The sequence below is a fragment of the Lasioglossum baleicum genome, chromosome 7 (genome assembly GCF_051020765.1).
Source record: "Lasioglossum baleicum chromosome 7, iyLasBale1, whole genome shotgun sequence".
NCBI lineage: Eukaryota > Metazoa > Arthropoda > Insecta > Hymenoptera > Halictidae > Lasioglossum > Lasioglossum baleicum.
The window spans coordinates 10,967,335-10,990,177 of NC_134935.1; the positions used below are offsets into that span (position 1 = coordinate 10,967,335).

Here is a 22,843-nt window from a genome sequence, read left to right on the forward strand (position 1 = left end):
TAGTAACTGCTTCGACTGTGGTGGAAGCAGCTCGGGAAGCAGACAACACATTATTCCACCGTATTTGGAGGTGTATTCTCGTGCACAGGATGTAAATCGGCATGTACAGGGTAAACGTAACGCGACCAGTTTGACTTAACACATCCGCACCAGGTCATTTCTGACGTAGAATTTGCGGTACTGCGCAAAGTTACGTTATGCTAAGAAAAATACAACACTACTGTATAAGGTGGATCTATTAGGTTGTCAACTAAGTTCAGGACCTCCACATTTTCTCAAACAAGGTCATTTATATATATTTTTTAAGCACGAGTATTTTATATCAAATTAATTGCAAAATTCAGAGCTTCCCAATGACATACAGTTCCAAAGGAATGGTCACTGAATGAAGTTATAATGATACAATAAAAGAATTACGTAAGAAAGTTCGTAGCGTTTGTAAATTAAAATCGACAGCTAAAATTCAGATATTTATTCATAGATTCATTCAATAACTTTTATTAATTTTTGCCATTTTCGAGGTAACTTCTCGTGTTATTCAATAAACATATGAATAAATACCTTAATTCTATCTTCGATTCTTAATTTGAAAACGCTACGAACTTTCTTTCCAACTCAATACTTTGAAAATGCGATGATTCAGTAGATTATGTTTAGTAATTATCGAAATGGTGAATAGAAATGTAGTGAGATTAACCATGTCCACAAATAAACATTAAATAATTATTAGCATAAATTTGAGTGGGCCACCGACCCCAATAGTTCACATAGGGGGTAAATTCCACACTGTTCAAAGATAGTCAAAGATAGATTACAAGTAGCTGTTAGTTGCAGCTTGCATGCGTAAAAATGCGAACGACGATGCGGTGACGCTGCTGATAGTTCTGGTGTGGTCCAAATTAATGTTCGAGAGTCCGGCAGAGAGGGGCTGCTAACGGGTACACGATCGATGTACGTTGTTCGACAACATTAACTTCGCGTGTTCAGTCGTTTGTGACGAGCGCCGCGTATATACATAATTTTTATGAAATGTGAGCGCACGACGCTGGATCCTTGTCGCCATTTGTCAATGCCATAATCGCGGTAATGATAACCGATAGAGTCGTTTTAGAGCTCGGTAAAAGCGTCACGTTCTTTATTCCTGTCCGTAATCGTGTTCTATATCTCAAACGCCACTGTGTTATAATCATCAAATGTCTAACATCATCTGTCTTAATTAATCGCTGGTCTAGGAGATTGAGGCTATCGAGAAAGGATACAGGTTGCAAGACTCATTGATAGATTGCGAATTTTTATGCAAATTAAATGTTTCCTCCATCTGTTCCAAGAAGTAGGAGACACTTCGAAATTTATTTATAAATTCATCTTTTACCGTTTCAAATCGCAGCTACATACTTACTTTTGTTGCAAATGCACAAAATCCGCAGTCTATGTATCAACGTCCTATACAATTGCAACCCAGGTACCATAAAACGGCACTACATGGATCAGTATTTTATTCGATATGGTATTGTCACACCGCAGTGAGATTCCCTGCAGTTCCCTCGAAGAGGAACGTCTGTGATTAATATTTATAACGGTGCCAGATAAGCTCTCGAACGGTGTTAAAAATTGAATCCCGAAAAGGCACGACGGGCCTCGAGTGGAGTTAGTAGAAGACAATACCGCCGCGCCGTACCGCAGTTGTCACGACGGTGCAAGAACAGAGGAACAGAAGCGCGGATAGCGATTGGTATACGAACGTAGAATTGATGATGAACAGCGGGTACGATACCGTTCAAGAACACAAATGGAAACGACATAAGGGACTAGGGAGAAAAACGAGACGGAAGCTCTTAAAGACAGCTCGGCCTCTGATTTTCAGATTCGCAGATTTCTAGCGATCGGAACTGTCAACATTTTCAACACTTTGAATATCACATACGACCGACACTAATTTTCTACCACACTTGAAAATCAATTTTTACACGTACTTATTTTTCACTTTAATTAAAACGTACATTATTGTTTCATAATTTCAGAAAGTCTACGGTCAACGGCTCAGAACTTTTTAACAGATCTTCAACAGCAGCTTCAATCGTAGATCAACAAGTCACCTTCAGTAATCTAACAATTGAATGGAAACCTCGAATAAGGGTCTGCGTTGCATAATGCATAATGCAACGTAGACCCTTGTTCGAGGTTTCCATTCAATTCCATTTAGCATTGTCACGTAAAAGAAAATTTTTAAGCTTCCTTCCGGTACAGCGGAATGATTCGAAACGAAATACGAAACACTGGTTCGAAATGACGAGTCTTTCGGGGTGTTCAAAGCGTAACTGTAAAGAGGTTCTTTCTAACATTGAAATCGCGGTGTAGTGGTCACTGGATGGCGCCATCTGGTAAGGCGCGCGCATGAAGGAGAAAGAAGTTCTCCAGGGGATCGAGACGCAGGATCTAAAGAGGGACGTGGAATCACGAGGTAAAGACGAACTCGGACGGTGCCGGAGGAAAGGAGACGGGGCAAGATCATCGTAGCTTCGCTTGCGCTCTCAGGCACAAACTACCCGACCACCAACCAGCACGGATTCGAAACTCTACCTTGCGTTGCGGCTCCCGCCACTCGTTTCTTAGAACACGTTCTGTTCGCGCCGCAGAATCAGCCCCACGACAGCCCTGACTTCGATCACAATTATTGGTTATTGTTTCTTTTTTCTGAGAGCGAACAGACTCGGGACACTGATTGGCAATTGTCTTTGGAGACTATACCGATTCTATCTGCAGCCCCATACTCGATCATCATTGATCGGACTATTGTCCTGATTACCGGACTATTGTCAAAATATCGCGCCGACTACTCGATGGAAAACATTCGATAGGATATTTCGATCGCATTTCCCCACGGAACTTTTCAAGAAAACTCCACGGATAGTGTTTCTTACGCTCATTTTCCTCGCGACACCTCCTCGATGAAGTGCTATTCGGCTGGAGGTGCAGGAAGAGGTTGCGCGTGACGCCGACATGAACAGTTTCGATGAAAAGTGGTGGTGAATATTGTGAATAATACGGAAACATCGGGAGGAATGACGTTCAAGGACTGCGAAGTCGAGAGGACCTGAACGTCACGCAACGAGTATTGCTAACGAACGTGCTGCGAGTATCATCGATCATCGATCCACATCGATCACCGCGGCCGATGGGATACACCGCCTGCCTCGTCGAATTCGGTTGAAATTTCACAGGTAAGTTCTGTTATTTTCGGTTTCTTTTTCATTATTTTGTGGAGAACAATGACAGCAATCTCACCCGTGGCGTTTATGTGTTCTAAAAATTGCCTATGGCGATCACAGCTTCCGCGACGAACTGATCGATGATCTGTCTCGCTCTCATTGCATTAAGCCGGTGCCCCTGCCGATTAAGAGTTAACAGCTCTCGTCGTTCCCGAAATCGACTGGGCAATCATTCTTCATTAATTTGCGGACAGTCATCAATCATCCGGCTAAAATCTACTTAACGCGTTTCTTCGCAATATCTCAAAACGAGCCGGCGCGACTGTACGCACAAAAAAGTGACGACATTATCCGTTATCCGGTACGTTCAACATTTTGCGAATTTCTCTGAACTTGATCATTAATTATTCAGACGCCATATAGACGTCTGAACCGTCGGGAATAGCCAACGTGATACACGGCTACGCCGATTATAAATAAGTCGGCGAGGCACAAACGAGGGAAAAGTAAAAATTCCACAAGTTGTCTATTCCGATAAACACGCTAGACCGGGCGCCTCCCGAAGCTGCCCCGTCGGAGTAATTTGCATCTGTTGCGTTTGCCGACTAATTAGGCAACCGCCTGCCAGCTAAATCATACCCGATGCTAACGAGGACCACCTACCGATTAATCGATACGCGACGTGTACGCCCCCTAAATGTTCTAATGCTGTTTTCGTGAATCCTCGTAAAATTCGATCGCTCGCCCGACTGGTTTCCACGCTCTGGATCATCGGAGAAATCGAAAGGGTTGCATCTACTGAAAAGCCGCCGGTCGACAGCCACTGCTACGCGATCTGTACACAAGCCGGCCGATCTTCGCATAATTAAGAGGAGTAAAGAGACTGGCAAAACGACTCATTTCCCCGAGGGGCCGAAAAGATCGTGTCGGCGGGATGTCGGACGCGAACGCGCGGGAATCGAAGAGAAGACCCGAGAACAAGCTGGCAGATACGATCTACCGGTGGCGCGGCGAGGAGTGTACTAGAAGCGACCTTGCAAGGCCACGTAGAAGCCGACTCCGCGGCACACACACCCACTTTACACCCGTCAAATAAAAGCAGAGGGACAGGCTAGGCGCGAGACCGTGCTAGAAACCGTCTGCCGATCTCGGAGCAGTTCTCCTCTCTCGCTACTAGCGAGTCGCTAGACGGGTTCTGGACCCCGAGAGATCTTGCCGGCCTGTTCATTCAGGCGGGCAGCCACGCCTCTCCTCGATGCTCCAATTCCCATCCGTTTCTCCTCTCTCTCTCTCTCTCTTTCTCCGTTTCTTCTCCCGGGGCAGACGTCGCGTCGCGTCGCTTCGTTCCTCCCTCCTCCCGTGCTCTCGTACGCCGATCCAACCAACCATCGAGTGGCAATCTGTCTACCAAAAAGTTGGATTAAATCGAACACGGGATCGCTAAACCGTTAATTCACGATGCTTCGTCCCCTGTCCGTACCGGGGACCCGCTACGCGGCATTTTCGACTTTTTTGCCCGGCCACGACTTTCGCCGTCCTCTGGAAGCTGGAGCAAATGCGGAAGTGCCGACGAGCCCGGCTCGGGGAACTCGTCCGGTGCGGTAATGAGAATGAATTGCGAAGACTTTTATTACCGGGGAATTAACTTTTGGATGCTGGGTGTGGGGTCCGTTCGAATTAAAGTCTACTATTTTGGGCGTGTACTGTAGGCACACATGGAATCGAAAATGAAATGATTTCGAATTAAAAGATCAGTTTGAGAAGTTATGTTCCGAACGAGTATTCGTTTCGAACGAGTAATTGAGTTCTTGAGTCCCGAAAGTTTCGAGTATCCGAACATATTTATGGATCGCATAATCTTTTGGGATCCCGTACACACCCTTATAGATATGCATATAAAAATAATTGAACAGTCGTACACCTGCAATCAGAGTCGCCAAAACTACCTGCTCGTTCCCATTGTGCAGTTTTGGCGGGGAAGGGGGGCGGAGATATTTTAATTATCGCCGAGTAACAGATGGCCAAGCTGTAAAATGCGTCGCACAGTGGGGTATTTGGCCGAGAAATTGGAATAAAATATTGTAGCGTTATTTATGGGCTCAGGGTCATAAAAAAGTAGGTCGCTGGATTCGTCTTGACGCTAACTGTAACATTATGAGACAAAAAATGTATTTTAACATTTAAAAAATCAAAATAATTTTTATTTTTTAATATAGAATTTTGAACATGTTTAAGTACTGTTCAACTTTTATTCGAAACACGTGAAAAGTCGTGATAATGGAGTGCTTTGAGCACGATGTATACATAGAGTTCAGGTAGGTGTACAGAGCACTCGCAGATTTATTAATATTTGAACATTACCAATCATTCTGTAAGTTTGTACGATTTCAAAACTTCATTGACGATTTTGTTATACTATTGAGCTGAATCTGGAAAAATATGGAACCAATTCTTTTTGGACTATGATCGCAAACCTTTATCGAATGTAATGGTACAAGAAAGAATGCTCAATTCAGCTCAATAGTATAACCAAATCGTCAATGAAGTTTTGAAATTCAAAAAAACTTACAGAATGATTGATAATGTTCAAATATTAACAACAATACTAATTTAGATGATAACAGAATGAAATCTGTGAGTGCTCCGTACACCTATCTGAACTCTGTACATCGTACTCGAAGCATTTCATTATCACTACTTTTTCAAGAGTTCGGATAATCTGACGACAAAATGTTTCGAATAAAAGTTGAAGACTACAAAATTCTATATTTAAAATTTCGAAAAAAACATTTTTTTCAACAAAAAATAAAAATTATTTCGATTTTTTAAATGTTAAAACACATTTTTTATTTCATAATGTTATAGTTGGCGTCAAGACGAATCCAATGAGCTACTTCTTTATGACCCTGAGCTCATAAATACCGCTACAATATTTTATTCCAGTTTTTCGGCCAAATACCCCACTATGAGTCGTCCACCTGCAATCAGAGACGTCGGCATTACCTGCTCGTTCCCATTGTGCAGTTGGGCGGAGACATTTTAATTATCGCCGAGGAACAGATGGCCAAGCTGTAAAACGCGTCCGCGTCGAGCGGTTTACCTCGAAATCTCGACGTCAACGCGTAAAATGTTGCCAACATTTATATCATCGCGGTTTTTTAAGCACACATAAAGTCGGACCAACGGTGCCCGTATATCTTAAGGACCATTTTATTTTCATGATCGCGTATAGAGGGCCTCTTGCGTCTCTCGACAATTAATCGCGTCGTAGACGCAACGATGGTCCGAAATTCCCGTGCCGACTTCTGTCAAGACTCCATTGCGCGCCATATGGTCAACTACCTCGATTTAGAATCAGCCCTTGACTAATTTACTGCACGCCGCCACGGAATAATACATCCGGATGTAGCAGATCCCGTTGACTCCATCCGTGGACGCAGCTGGTTACCAGCTACCGGTAGATTCCCCGCGTTGCTAACGATACAGTCATGTACAAGGTGTCCTTTGACGGTTTCGAAACCTGTTCCACCTGTTGATAATGCATTCATCAAAGTGTCTGACTCTGAAACTGTACAAGACTTTCGTCCGAAAAAGCCGAGCATCTATCTTTCGAAACTATTATTCTGGTGGTCCGAGTGCCTCGCTGAGAGTATCCATTTTTGCAGTAGGCGGTTCACGTTGACTGCCAAGTCAGGACCCTGAAAAGACCTACAAGATTAAAGAAATTTACTGCATTTCGAATCGTATAAAATCTAGTAGAATTTAATTTACAGTCATGAGACAGATTAATTTTCAAAGGACAATATGACGACGTGGCATAAATACCAAAATTCTGTTGGAACAAATATAATTTAGAATTAGAAGAACAAAACCTGTTGATATTTTTAATGGATCAGCATGTGGTAAGTGTACAACAAATTTTCCCAACAGTTGTTAGGAATAGACAGCGTAACGCAATATTTCCAGACTACCTGTTATATCGAAGAAGCTAACGAAGAGATTCGTACGTTGGTATGATCTAACACCTACTATGCTAACCTTCAATTACCGGCAGAAGACGAATAATCGTCGCAATCATCTTCGAGCGCGAGCCCAGAGCAGCCGACTTGTTAGTAGCAGTGGCTGATTTCGATTGAGTTGTAATTATAGTTGTTACGACGCCATCGGGGGTTTCGTAATAGGTAGAAAGTGATTCAAATAGCCGCGATAGAAGCGTCGCGTCGGGCTCGGTTATCGATTGAATGCTGATTCTCCGATTTTTTACCGAACCTAATTATCACCGCTTTTTTTTCTAGGCGCTTAGCCGTTATTAGACAGTGCCCATGTTGCGGCTAATGCACTATTCATCCTTCGACGAACTGTAAAATGCTGGGAATATTCGATAGTTCAACTTACAATTAGCAAACAGCCTCCGGCCGTACATTACTCGCACATGATATTGTGCAAACTTGTATTTTACGACCACAAATACTCTGATGCTAATAATAGGAAATAATAATTTACATTTTAATAATTTGCATTTTAATTTATGACCATACCGCGCCACGGCGTGGCTGCAGAAAATTATTCTGAATATTGATTTGTCACTTTCAATCCGGTATTGCAATACAATATCTATAAGAACTAAATCTTCTTAACGATGTTCGGCACCAAAGCAGTTATTACCCATCAGAAATATTTATGATACTTATGACAAAAATAAGTGGTATTTGTGGAACTCGCAGATTCATAATATACAAGAAAACGTTTACATTGGTGATATTCTACTTTACGTATGTTGCAGAAGTAAATAGTTTCTTCGAGCTTCCTTTTTCATCGAATGTTCTTAGAACGATGTGCATAAAAATTTGCAATCTGTTGAGAGTATTACGCACAATTTATTTACGTTGCTCTGTAAGATGAAATCTATGACGCAGATTCTTTTACGTTGTTCATTATCTCGTCTAATACATTTGTCAAACTTTTCCGAGTCCCTTTCCCTGTTGTTCCGTCTTTAATTTTAGCCTCTTCTCTTCCGCATGCGCGTTCCTTGTTCTAAACAGACTCGCTCGAAAGTATTGTATGTACAATCTAACGGCTCGACGTCTTTACGGTCCGGTTTCTCGCTTCGTGTTCGAGGTGCTTTCTTACGCTTAGGTTTTCACAAAGAAAGAATCATTCGCTGTTTGTTTAACTTATTCGCACAACGTGACTGTGAATTAAGACAAAACAATTATGCGGACACGTCCCACTCGCGAACATACCTCGTCAAGCCTCTTTTATTCATTTGCGAGAAATAGTCAACCACAAAAGTCTACAACGTTTGATAGAAGGAAACTGTAAATGCTCATATAAATTTTCATATAATATATATGCACTACTTTTTCAGAAGTCAGTTGACAGACTTCGAAAAAATGACTCTCAACTAAGAACAACTAAGAAAAACCATCGGGTCCGTGCTGTTTCTTAGATCCTGTATATGTAGTCCTTTTTTTGTGACCTTGCTTGATGCAGTAGTGGAGGGGATAGGCAATTTCCTTAGATCCTAAAGATCCCGTTTTCTTAGATCAAGACTTTACTGTATTACTAACTGTAAAGTGTTCATGATTTCTATCAAATTAACAGGTGTGCATACTCTTTTACGACTGTAATCGCACATTGCCTGATGCACGATAGCATCGTGTTTAATTGCAGACAAATATGGTAATACTTTACTTCAGCGAATCGGGAGCAGTGAATGTATGTAGACAGACGCGGTAAAAAGATACATAGTAGCACGTCGAATGCGTGCCACGTAAAGTTATGAAAGTATGAAATCGAAGAAACGTTTTTCTATTACATATAAACGAAACCTTGCTATTGAGACATTCGATTCCGTGCACCGAAATCTACTATTTGTCGTACCGCATCGAAAAGAAAGTGGTGTTAGAAAAGCTTTACCATATAATAGATACATATACCATATATAATAGAGGAAGCATATGTATCACGCGTAACATCGGCCTTATGTAAATCGAGTCCTGCAACAATTGCGCAACGCGTTCGTTAGTTTTTCATTTCACCAATTATCGAAAATGCCGCTAATAAGAAATTTCCGCCTTCGAGGGAAAATAGCGAGGAATTAAGTGGTCGAACAGTTAGTTTGATATCGCGTAGAGATCAGAGTAACGACGGTACCGAGGATACTTTCACTCGACCGGAGAGTGTTATGATATGCTATGCTCGTTAAGAGAGTAGCCTAATTACGCGGCTGTTCTAATTACGGCGATAGTGGATTGTCTCACTTCGCTAACGTATTTCGAAAGTAAAAGCGCATCCGAGATCTTGTCGTTGTCGCGTTCCCATTCGGTGCATTAGAACTGCAGTTTTTGCGATTCTCGATCACAGTTTATCAGTAAAACAATTTATTACTGTGGGACAATGTGTCCTCCGATTATGCAACCTGTCAGTAGTAAGAATGAAACGATCAGATTAGTTCAGTACACCAGATTATCTGTGCTACAACCCACCGAACCAGGCCTGGGCAACTAGTGCTCCAAGAGTCGATGACGTAGAATAGACTGAAACAAATCCTGTCCGGACAAATGAAGTTTTATATTTTAACATAGACTCCTTTTAAGTCAATACACTTTTCCCAGCGATGTTCCAACCTTTTTAACCCTTCCAAATAGTAGTTGGCGTCTTGCTCGACAAAATAGGCGTTCACGTACGCGATGACCTCCTCGTTCGATGAAAATCTCTGTCGTACCAGAATGGTTTTGACGTACGTCATCGACTTTCGGAGCACTAGTTGTCCAGGTCTGGTTTAATTGACGGTGTGCAGCAAGTTTCCCAAAAAATAGCGGAACTACACGATCTAAGAAATCGAGGCCCTTCGGATGCTAGGAATCGTGCAACGCTTCAGCTCGTTCATTTGTCCAACTCCATTGTATCCATCCGGATCTAACAGCGCGGTTAACAGGGAACACAATGTCTCCCACGATTTTCTCCCGTCCATCCCGAATGGTGGGAACAGGAATCCGCTAGGAATGCTCAGTGGACCGATAAGCTACAACCTTGGCGATTCATTAATAATTCAATCGCGAGCTCGCGTCGCGTTTTCTCATCGCGCTCGCACTCGGAAATTTCACGGAACTCGAACGAAAAGATCGGGCTGATTTATCGAAGCTTCCTTGATCGCCGGATTGTTTCAGTTCCGACGGTTTTCGGTTTTCCCGGAGATCGTTAATATGGCGTGTGGTTGCTCATTAATCAATTTGCTGCGTTTTGTTCTACGCACGCGTAAGCACACATTAGTTTTAGTAAGATCACAGATAGTACTGAATAATTTGACTTGCGTATGTTGATCGCGATTTGAGTACTTTCGAGTGATCATGCTGCGATGTAGATTTATTAATCAACGAAAGCAGTTGCCCCACTAATTAGTTTACACATTGACTCTTGTCGGAGTGTGAGAGATTAAAGAAAGGAAGTCAATTTAATTTTGTTATTTAAAATTATAACGCATAGCATAATATTCACAGAATTTATAACTATCCTGCAACAATATTTTTTTCACTTAGTTTACTCTGCATGCTGGTATATAAAAAATACAACTCATCACTGTTCTTATTTCAGTGTTAACGCAAGAAATTTCAGTTTAGTAATTAAATTATTTTCGTAAGAAATTGCGAGCTGAAAGCTCGTCGTACGAACAGGAGTAAGAGATTACTGTTGCTCGGAGGTTTACTTAGCCACTCGTAACCTCCAGGTCAATAAAGTTCAGGCCCTATGCAAATGTGCGATACACGCGCTTATCGTACTGCTTAATCTTCGCCCATCGGCATAATATTAATGGGAATATCTTAATTGATACCGTTACATATCGTTGACCAAATTTTCTCTTAAATTCGTCCCGTTAACTACATTTGTCTTCGTTCAGTGCAGAAGGTACAATCGGAGACTTATCGAACCAGTACATCAAATTATAAGACGATTAAAAATCATGATGAATATTCATACTTACATTCACAACGTCCGGTGAAGAGTCCTTGGTTTTGAAGGAGTTAAGGAGTAACCATTTTGGGGGTCAAAAGATCGAATATATTTTAAATTTGATATACTGGGCAACATGTACAGTCAGAAGTTATATTAAATGAGTAAAAAATACTCATTAAGTTGGATCAGACGTATTAATTAATTAGGGCAAGACCCTGAAAAAATGCTTGTCTCATAAAATCACGTTCTTCGTCACTGATGTACCTTCTTCTCAATATAAGAATTTGACCGATCGAGTTGAAATTTTTAATGCTTTTACGTCTGCATCTAGCATCTACATTCACATTCAGTTCTGGATGTTACAAAAATGTGAAGTGGATAGCTGCCGTATGGTCTGAGAAAAAGAAACGCGAGATTGCCTTAAGCAGATGCCTATTGTTCTACGAAAAATTCAGTGTTCCGTATCCTTAGGATTGCTGGTCGTATTTTTGCATGTATAGTTGTTCGACGTTGGTAGAATCCGGATGCTAGAGTGTCTCAGTTGCCTGCTCCTCGAAGGGTGCAGACAAGTAATGTATTCCGCAGGGTACACACAAACGAGCCTCTTCCGCGTTATGATCGTCACGATACGCTTCTCTCGGTGCGCGCGCCTTTATTATCCGTGCTCGCGATCCCGCCTTTTTTTTCTTGGATACATTGTTTCCACTCGACCGCGATGAAGCTAACAATAAGCCGAAACGCCTCGGATGAACCCTTTCGCTTTTCTAGTTCGCGTACTCGCCCGTGAATTCCACCGTACATAATAACGACGCATACATTTCCATGTGAGAGGAGAGCACCGATCGAAACGGAAAGTAAAGTGCTGAGACATTTCCGAATAAGTCGAAAAGAGAATGGAGGTGTTCCTTCCTTTAACTCGCTCAGGCGAACCTTCACTTCTTCACTTTGGATGTGTATCGCGGATGAATACAGAGTCGTCGAGCTAAGTCTGGAATAGTCATTCAATAAAGAAAAATACAGTGAATACTCAATTTAAGAAAATGGAAACTGTACGATCTAAGAAAAAGAAATATCCGCTCCACAGCCGGGCATACCCCCGAGGGGCCAACGTAATAATTTCATTTGGGATTATTATATGAAAGATGATTTTTAAGCTTCCTTTTGGTAGAATACAATTATTGAAAGTCCTATTAACACTTTGAGTGCCACCTCAGTAACCCTAAAAGCTCCATAAAATCGGAGTAACTTATTTAATGAGATAAAAATGGAAATATTAAGACGTATATTCCTTTAGCATAGGCTTCCGGTAGATAAAATGTTAACAGCCCGCGATGGAGAATGAGATTTTCGTTTAATTTCGTATCGCATAAATCGTTCTATAGTCTATCTATTTGTATGTTACGAAATTATTTTCGCTCTCGTAAACTATGAAAAGTGAGACGCGAGGGAAGGGAAAGAAAAATTAACGAAGCGATACGACAAGAAGTAGAGTGAGAAAACTATCTGTTAGATAAAACAAGGTAACGTCCACATTTACGTTATGGCTGGGCAAAAGCTCTGATAGCAACTTTAACAAACCGTACCGAGCTACAAAGCGCGTGCGTGGAGGAAACGTCATGGTCCGCGTAGACGGAATATAAATATTAATTAATGAACCATTATTTCGTCGGCCGAGGCGGTGTCTCGGCACGCCTCGACGGCTTTAATGAGCAGAACTGATAACTTAATATGCGTGCGGCTAGCCTCAACGTATCCTGGTGGAAACGATCACCGATACCATATGATGAACGACCGATCGTCTCGCAAGCTTCTTCTCGAGAGATACGGCGCGCAAGCAGAACCTCTTAAATATATACCAGGTTATGCCGAAGTCGTAAATCTGCAAATTTTTATTTTTATTTTCACTGACACTTTTCATACATGCTTTTTTACGAACTAAAATTTTATTTCAGAACCGCAATGAACTTTTAGTGAATTCATGTTGTAAAATAATAGGAGCGGGAAATATATGAAGGGGGATAGAAAATTGACAGATTATTTAAAATAATGAAACAAGTAAAGAAACTGAGTAGACAAAAGCAAGTAGAACTTCTTATTTCTTCAAATTCAAAATTTTGGTTATAGTATAGTAATTTCTAAATTTCCATGAGGCGCAGAAATTATATAAAAATATATATCTTTCGTAGTAATTTTAATAACCAGAAAAAAATATAACAAGATTTCGAAATTCTTCTATCAGCATTCTAATATTCGCCTATTCATTTGTATAATAATTGCATAAAATCCGGAAACTACACCAGGAACTGTAAACTGATTTAGAGTCGGAAACATTGATCTCCAGGATGATTCCATTGCTGTTCATACTCGCTCGTGAAAGAAACTTTACGTAATAAGAGAGGCGAATAGACTAAACGAAAACAATTGTTTTCTTCCGTAAAATTAAAACAAAAACGTGCAGAATGATTGAGTGTGTACCTCAGATCTCGCAACGAAATCCTCGGCGCACGGAGTGCAATTTTCTCCCCTCGACTGGTGTGCAAAAGGCAGCGATCGAAAATGCAAAGCATAAGTCGACTGAAGCGACGTGCAGGCGTAATTCGTGGGTTCTGGGAAATTTCGGCCGTGCAAGTCACATAAAGAGAGGAGGGGCGTATCTCTTCTACGAAAAACTCCAGGAACTGAACCGGTATCACGCGATCTGCAACGCATCTCGTGCGCACGGAGAGGATACGATCGATAATTAGCGAAGTGGTGGATAATTCTCGGTTGATACGATTTTCCCATCGCCGGAGGAGAAGAAGAATCGGAGGGCTAAATTGGGCTTGTTGGTTCTCGCTTTCCATCCTAGAAACAGAAGAGCAGTCGCGCACAGTCATGAAATATTAAAAAAGCAACCGCAAGCAGGAAGCGTGTTTCCTCCTCGACGTGTAAATAAGTATAATACACGAACGGGGGTATTAATTGCGCGCGCTGCTGTATACGTGGACGTGATTTCTTATCCGTAACAACGTTCTCCTGTAATATCTCTAATCGTTACGAGGATCTGCATCGTTCTGACGATGGGATCGCCGACTTCATCAACTGCCATAACGCTGCGAAAGTTTATCGAAACGCTCGCCGATCTTTCGATTCGAATAATCTCGTTGATTCTTCCTTGCTCCGTTTCTTCTCGATCCGAGACACGGAGCCGACAGGAAGGTATACGTAGTCTCTGATACGTATTCCCGCCAGTTTTTTACCTCCACGGAATGCAACGCATGCTACTGTTGCGCGAAGTATGTCGATGCAACTACTTGCAGGGAATTGCAATAGTGTCGGCAGCAAAAAAGTGTGCTGCTTAACGATTATAGTCTCTGTGGGAAGTAACGCATTGTCCACAAAAAATTCGTTAATTCCCGATACTTTGTTCGCCCTTCTTCCTTTTCGCTGCCATCTTCTCTTCGGTTATATCGACCGCTCGATCGACGGATTTACGGTCTTACGTGTCACGCGTTCGTGAATCAGACCAGGTCGCGTATAAATGGAGTTTAACACAATACAATTGCCGGTCGACGACTGTTTACCCCCTTTGAAGCGAAGATCGTCGTTTCGATGATCTTTGTCAACAAACGCGATGCACCCCATTCGGTAGATCCTTGATGGGTATTGAGGTTTATGTAGTCGTGTGACTCGTTTCACCTGCTAATATTTATGACAAGTATGAAGATGAGGTTTCCTCTTCGTAACGACTCCCCAAATCGTTAACGATTTATAGAATACAAATAAGAAATTATTTTAGTCACGTGAAGCCTTTACGCGGTGTACCTTATACACTTATATTAGTATACAGTTGGCAGTACATGTTTCACACTTGGAGCTCAGGAAATCTCCAGAAACATCAAGTTTTACGGGGGTTGACGTAAATGGAAAGCGTCAATCTTCACATTCGTGGTAGGTTCAGTAATTCTGAAACAACGCGACATGCAAAAAAGCTGAACGTAAAATAAGCCCGATTTTATTTGTGTAGTACTTTTGAATTGATCACAGTTCCTCGAGAATTTGAAATTTGGTGTTGAAATATTCTGGACCCACTGTAGACAGTGGACCGGACGCGAAGTCTGGTTTCCAAAGGTGGGTTTCCGAATCAAGCACCAAGACTCACCGTTCCGATCGAAGTTTACGAGCCGACGAAAAATGACAGGATAAAAAGCTAGATCGACGAGGCGGCGACGATCGAATGAGAATGACGTTTCTTTGGTGGTGCTCCTAAAGCATCCCGGGGTCTTCCAATGAACAATCCGAGCCAATCAACATTCCATTAAGTTCCTAACAACCGAAGAAGTCCAAAAATCGTGTGTCTCGAAACCGGGGATGTTTCTTACGGTCTTAAATAACCGGTTCACCGGGTTCGCCAACTCTCGGCACCGGCACCGGCATCGGTATCTACATGCAGGTCCCGGGGACCAGGAAGCTCGTTAAAAAAGCTGTCTCTACCAATTAAAAGCGCCGTAGACTTCGCTCGTTCTTAACTCGCGATAAGTAATTCTCTTTTTCTCGGTCGGTGTCTCGGTTAACCCCGCGATTGCTCGCAATAAAATTAAGGCCGGCGACGCTATTAACGGCACCAACGTTCGCATTCGGGAACTCGAACTCGTGACTCCGGCGTGCGCACATTAATTGCCGACAAAGGATTTTCGACGGTCCATTTATCTTCCCCTCGCCCCCCTCACCACCCTTCTTCGGAACAGACATCGATATATCGATCGAAAAGCTGGACTAAAATTTGACCCAATTCGACCGCAGTCGATATTACAGAGATGCAATTCTGTATTATCTTTTTATTTACTAATCCACGGACGACAAACCATTCTTGTAACTGTGTATATAATTGATGATGTTTACGACCGTAGCTTTATTAGTAGCTATATGATCGCAGTCTACTGATAACGATTGCAAGTCATTTTGCACGAACGATTGAAAAAGACTGAAAATTTGGCACACACCTAATATATAAAGCGTTCATGAAGACTTACATTTGATTCCACTCGATTCATTCGTTGGTGCTGTCACCGCACAAAAACCCCAATTAAGTTACAACTGTTTCTCCTTAAAAATACCGGGTAACAATAAGTTACACCGGCCGCAAGGGTGTGTCGCGCGACGGACGTGTTGGAGATTCTTGGCGAGCGTGTAACGAGCAAAAGAGATAACAAGTGTCCTCCCATATAAATCTTGTCGCAAAAAGGCGACTGGCCCAACAGGGGCGAGCAATCCTTCATTCGGGTACTTTCGTTGCCGCCGCAAGAAAACAGAGAATTTTCGGTTTTGCTTCTTCAGTTGTTCGCGATATCCTCTCCGACTGGCCTCGTTGTATAATTATAATCGCCGAGTTTCGAGGCGAGCACAGGTGGGTATTATTTGGCGAAACAAATATTTCAAATACTATTTAATAGTTTAGATTTTACTTAAAGAAAATAGTATTTTAAAAAATAAGATATACAATTTTGAAACTGAAGACACAGAGTCAGTCCAGCAAAGCTAAAAAGTCCCTCAACTGGGGCAGAGGCCGGAATAGCTGTGTTGTATTTTAAAAATAATGTTTTCATGTATTTGTACTTCGCAATACTTTCAATTCGTGTATCACTATCGCTCAAATATTGAAATAATTCTAATTCTGCAATGTTTGTACGACTGATATCATTTGTTTCTTTTTCCATAAAGGTAAAAAAAGTCATCTACTTCTTTGTTTTGTGAAAGTAATTGAGGTCGTAACTTTGAATCTGGATTTGCTAGTTGTTCCAAAACATTTAATACGGTTTCTTTGATAAAAGTACGTTCCTCTTCATTTAATCCATCGTAATTTCCATTTTGGGTGGAATTATCCATCTTTAATTATCCATATTTAAGTCCAAATATTTTCAATATGTATTCTTAAAATAAAATACTATTTTCAAAAATTACTGCATCAAATAAAATATTTTATTTGTAAAGTTGTACACATACTTTAAAAAATAAATAGGATTCTTTACTATTTACTATTTAAAATACTATTTTACCCAGCTCTCTGGAGGCGAGTCACTACCACGCGAATTTTTGCCGTTCCTCACGAGCATGTTAAAGAAACATCTCGATTAAGACGATGCACCCCGAAATCTTGTCGGACAAATCGCTCGAAGAAATAAATACCGTTGTTCGGAAATATGTTCGATTAATTGGGTATTGCCGATGCATTATTTACGATCGACAGTGAAACCTCTCTGGTAGTTGTTCCCAACGAATCCCTCGAGCCTGCGCGAACACGGTCCGCTGGAAAAAGATACGAGACGCCAGCCAACAGTACAGGAAATCGCGAGAAGGCATTGACCATGATTCTGTTTAGATAGAGCAACGTCTTAATCGCAAATAAATCGTTACGGTGAAAGTCATCGCTGCGTTCGGTTTCGGCACACGCGATAGAAACGCTCGTTTCTGCTCGGGTACGTCGCGTCGAGGAAACCCGCACGAAAAGACACGAACGACAAGAATTATAGGCACGAATCGCGATTTCCTTGCGCTACTTTCCCGCGGCCACCTGCATCGGAAGCGCCACGAAAATGTTTATCACCGGCTACAACATATTCAACATTCGAAGCTTTTCCCTGACCCTTGACTCGGGTTTCTAGAGACGCGACGCTTTCGTTTCGAAGTAAATCACGATGCATCCTGGCCTCTTACTCCGCAGCTGGAAAATCTTCAGTGGCACTCAAGATTGTCGAAAATGGGGAAAAGATGTTCAATCTTTAATTGCATTAACGAAGAAAGTTAAAAAATATTCCTATACACCTGTACCTATAAGTTTCTTACAATTTTTTCAATTTTTAATGGATTTTCATCTACGAAATCTATTTGTATCTATTTGTAATCTGACATTTAACTTTTTTCTAATTAATTTTTCGTATACATTTACCTAGTAAACTAATCCTTCCGACATCTCGGAGAACCTCAAGTCATTTGATCCAATTTTGAAAAGCTTTCAGAGGGTGTCCAGTTAATTTTGTTCTCAACTGTACATCGAGACATTACAGTACACATACTTCGAGAAGTGTCGTCGCTCTCCGACCTTGGACATCGGCATTTACCGAATGTCATGTGTCGTAACTTCGTCGTACGGTGCATTGTGTCGATGCATCGCGGTGCAGTTTACGCAATAGCACCGTGGGAGCCCGTGTTCAAGTTATCCCTGCCCCCGGTTCGTGTCCAAGCTGACCGATCAGGAAATTGTTGGCATATTCCCTTGTATCGGAGAATCGGATAGGATCACCATCCTCGAGAACGGTACTTGTCGCAGCGGCATGGTCGGAATGAATCGGCGACCCGTTGTTTCGATACGGACGTCGTCGTCGCATCGCTATGAACCCTGAACAGGTGTGCAACATTAAGCGGGGACGTTCCACGACGAGTGCTCGCGCGAATCTGGCCCCAGTTTCTTTTCAACCTGCCGCATCTGTTGCGCCGACTAACGTGCGTCGCTCACTGAAAAAGCAATCTGTATTTTTTTTTCTTCTCACGACTACCTGTTACGTGAGCGTAGTTCGGAGACTTCGTTTATCGCGCCTAAGTATAGGGGAAGCGTACACCTCAACACTAAACCTACCAGCACCGGTCAAAATGACCGGTTCCAGAATTTTTATTTTACAATTATTTAAATAATAAAAACGATTCCGGAAGAAACGGTTGTATAGATGTCTTTAGTAGAGCACGTATTACAATAGGAGCCGCACAATGTCTAAATAAAATCAATCTTGTCATCTTTATAAGGGAACATGTGCCAGTTACTTTTAAGGCTCGGTAGGTTTGATGTTAAGAGAAACTGAGAGCCTACGAAGATTCCTAAAAACTACGGAGTTTATCGAATCTTCAAGTTGCATTCCTCGAAAAATTTTAAAAGAAGATGACATGCCTGAATATTCGGTCCGCAGAGTAGCGATGTGATATTTAAGGGTGGGAACAATTTGAGCTTGCTCAAACTTTTCATTAGACTAACCCAACTCTTTGTGATTCTAACAGGATACATTGCCAAACAATATGGTTGACTGATTAGATATGGTTGAGATCTTGAACTTCATTAGCACAATTACATGTGTAATCATTCACTATATGTAGACGTGAAAGAGATGTAGCAAGATGATAATGTTTTAGAGAATTTATAAGAGAAAATATCGACTATTTATTGTCACCAGACGACATGACACCGCGCTACGCCCGCTTTCGTTCTTCCATCTTCGACGATGGCTTTCACGAATTATCGTTTACCATTTAGCAGCGTAGCCTTAACTTGATAATAGTCGGCCAAGGTAGAAAGCAATTCGGCCGCGGTAAATTGCATTCGGTGCTCCTCGAGGATGAATCGCGGCGCAACTCGTGTTCCAGACCAAGGGAAAAACCAGAAAACCATAGGTACCGTTCCTTCTTCTGCTCGTTAGAGCTCGGCCGGCAAAAAGAAACGAGTTTGCCAAAGTACACAGTCTAATTTCACGCGAGGACGATGCGCGCACGGCTGCGATTTACTATTCACGCGCGAACCTCCAGGCGGATGATTTAACCGGAGCGGGTCCATGGTGCACCTGCTCCCGGGCAGGGGTAGGAATTCCGCAATGCGTCTGGTTATGCAAAACCATTTTTGCGGTACCAGTGTGTTAATTAAGCCGTGGAGTGAGGGTGACCTTTAGGGCATCTTTGGTGTTGCGATGATTTGCATTTACCTTCCACTACGCCCCACGTGTGATATTCAAGGGCATTGCGATCGGAGCTAGAACAAGTCACGAGTCGGGAGACCTGTGGTAACTTTTCGCGAAGCCTGATCACTAGACTGCGGATCTTTATGCAAAATAAAAATATTTTGTATGGACTGTGGGAAGCAGGAATAACATAAAAATTGATTTCTTCCCTTAACGACTTTGTTACATTAAAAGCAACATTACTGTTTTATATTTCACCTAACCAATTTCTTCAAAATAAAAATGTTTTGCATTCATTGTGGGAAGCAGGAATAACATGAAAATTGATTTCATCCCTTAACGACTTTACTAGATTAAAAGCAACATTACAACATTCTTGAATTTTTTAAATCTCTTACTGTTTTATATTTCACCCAATCAATTTCTTCATAAATGCATAAAGATCCGCAGTCTACTGATCACTATACTGCGAGTCTTTATGCATTTATGGCTTCTTAAAATTTTCAAAAACTGCCAGAATATATCCATCGACAGAATTTAGTCAAATTTTGATATATTTCAGATCTACGATCTTCCCCCTTCTTAAAAATCGTCTCCAAAAATTGTAAATTGCATAAACTTCCGCAGTGTACTGATCACCTTGCCTTGCAGTTACCTTGTCAATAAATGCTGTGTTTATATATTTGCCGTACCTACATCTTATTTGTGGTACCGCCCGGGAAAATAGCGAATTTATCTTCACGGCCCTGTGGTTACAAGCTCGCGACGCGGCGGACGGTGCTCGTGAGTTTCGAAGCGAGTTTAACTTGCGGACAACATTATCAGCAAAGGTTATCGCGGATTTGTGTTGAATGACCCATCCGCGCGAGTAATTTGCAGCTCATCATTTCTCTGTACTCGAGTGTGTTATATAAATGATGTCCTTTACTAACATTTCTCTCGTCTGATTCGTATATTGCACTGCCAGCAATTCATGATTAGCTAGGTATTTCAGAAACTGAACCAACGATTAGAGGATTGAATAAATTTCTGTTATCTTGTTTCTTATATCTTCTAATAAATTGTGATCTGATCTTACATTGACGTTCACGAATTACTACTTTATTTTGATTTGCAGAGACTGGAATCATTTATTTACTAGAAGACACGCGACTGATATTAATCGTTTAGTCGTTGGTGTAATACGTCAATCGTGATTCTACATATACGAAAATGTTCAGTCTGGTTTTTTCATTCAGTAGAATGATTCTTTTTTTGGAACAGCCTACATAATTTTAACATTCAAGAACAGAAACCGCAATTATTTTTGCACTGACCCAATAAATTAGGCATTCTTTCCAATCTTCACCCCGTGTTACTTCGCCCTAATCTTAGTTCCAACGATTTCTAAAACACCCCATATATTCGAATGGATAAAAATGGCCGTCGGATCATCGTCATCTCCGTCGGGTCGCGACAGTTGCATAATTGACAGAGCCGTGACACGAAACAGTTACGTTCTTGTTCTCGCAAGATCGAATCATAACTCGAAAATGTCTTTCTTGTCCGCGAGATACGCTCGCGTCTGGGAATCCGTTAGGAACGTGGACTGCCATTAATTTCCCAGATTATGTCGCCGCGCGACGATTACTCTCCCGTCAAGTGTATCTACGCCGATATCTCTTTGAGAGTCGTTCTGAGGTGTGGGGAAATATTGCGACAGGTTCCGTATTCCGTATCGATTCCCACGCGAGCCCTGTAACATCGGAAGTGTTTCGATGCTGGGCCCCGTGAATAGTCGTGCAAATATTTCTCGGTTCGAGTATCGTTCAAGACGACCAACGCGGCGCAACGGCCGATGCACTTTGCTTCGATTCGGCCTTCTCTCCCCTTTTCGCATTACCCTGTCGGAACGCGTTCTTCCTGTTCGGCGAAACGAACCCGATTCTTCTGTCTTCTCTGGAGCGAAGATAAAGCGCGAGAGGCTCGAGAACGAAGGCGATCGTCCGATTAACCCTTCACAGGCCTTCGACGCGTTCTTGCATATGCACGTTCACCGCGAACCTTCACTGCAGTCGATAAATTCATCTACCTACGTATGCACTTCGCCGCGTGCACTGCACTGTTCAAAAGTAGAAGTAGTGGCGGTTTGTCTTCCTTTATTTTTGAATTATTTAGGTCACAAGTAGGGATGGGATTTTAATAACCTAGTTTCATTTCATGAGTTTCGATTACTACGTAAAAGCAATAATGTTTGAATGATTATATTTGAAAAGTATTCATTTTATACAAACTGATATCGAACCTACGAATAAGTAGTTACAAGTTTCGAAAAGATATAATACTTATAAGTACTTCGATGTTGAAAGGAATCGAATCTTTCACAAGTAGTACTCGAATCTTGGATTCAGAACTGCGAAGTAGGTTTTAAGCACTTTCTTTATTAAATTCGTAACTATTTAAGAATAATATTTCATTTACAATACTTGGTTTTATCCTATATCTTTTTTTATCCAGGGACAACATAATTGATTTTAAAGGTAAAAAAGATAATGATTAGAAAAATCAGAGAATTTCCGGTACGATATTCATAAAAGTTTCGAATCTGTTGGACCAAGATTCGAATATATACTTGCAAGTATTATTTCCGTTTACCAAAGTACTTGTAAAAGGTTCGAGACTGTTTGGCATAGGTTCGAGTATACTTAGGAGTACTATTTCTGTTTTTCGAACTACTTATAGAAAAAGGAGGTATTTTCGCGATCGCACTATTTGAAAGAATGGTAATTATTTTTCTCGGCGCTCAGGTTCGATCAATTTCTACACTAAATGAATATAGCTTGAGGGGCGAGAAAAATAATTACCATTCTTACTTATAGAAAGTTCGAATTCAATCAATCAAAGTTCGAACCTGTTTGCGAGATACTTGATCCCATCCCTAGTCACGAGCTCCTTCTCAGGTTATTTGTGACCTTAGTGTATTTGCAACGGCGATGGTTCTAC

The 22,843-nt window shown here is 41.6% G+C and overlaps 1 protein-coding gene across 1 annotated transcript in view; it reads left to right on the forward strand.

Moving 5' to 3' along the window:
* Positions 1–2,220: 2,220 nt before the first annotated feature.
* LOC143210294 (uncharacterized) overlaps positions 2,221–22,843 on the forward strand; it is an 86,527-nt gene continuing 65,904 nt past the window's right edge. The window contains exon 1 of the mRNA XM_076427032.1: positions 2,221–3,221. The gene's annotated coding sequence lies outside the window, so the exon portion shown is untranslated. The remainder of the gene's footprint in view (positions 3,222–22,843) is intronic.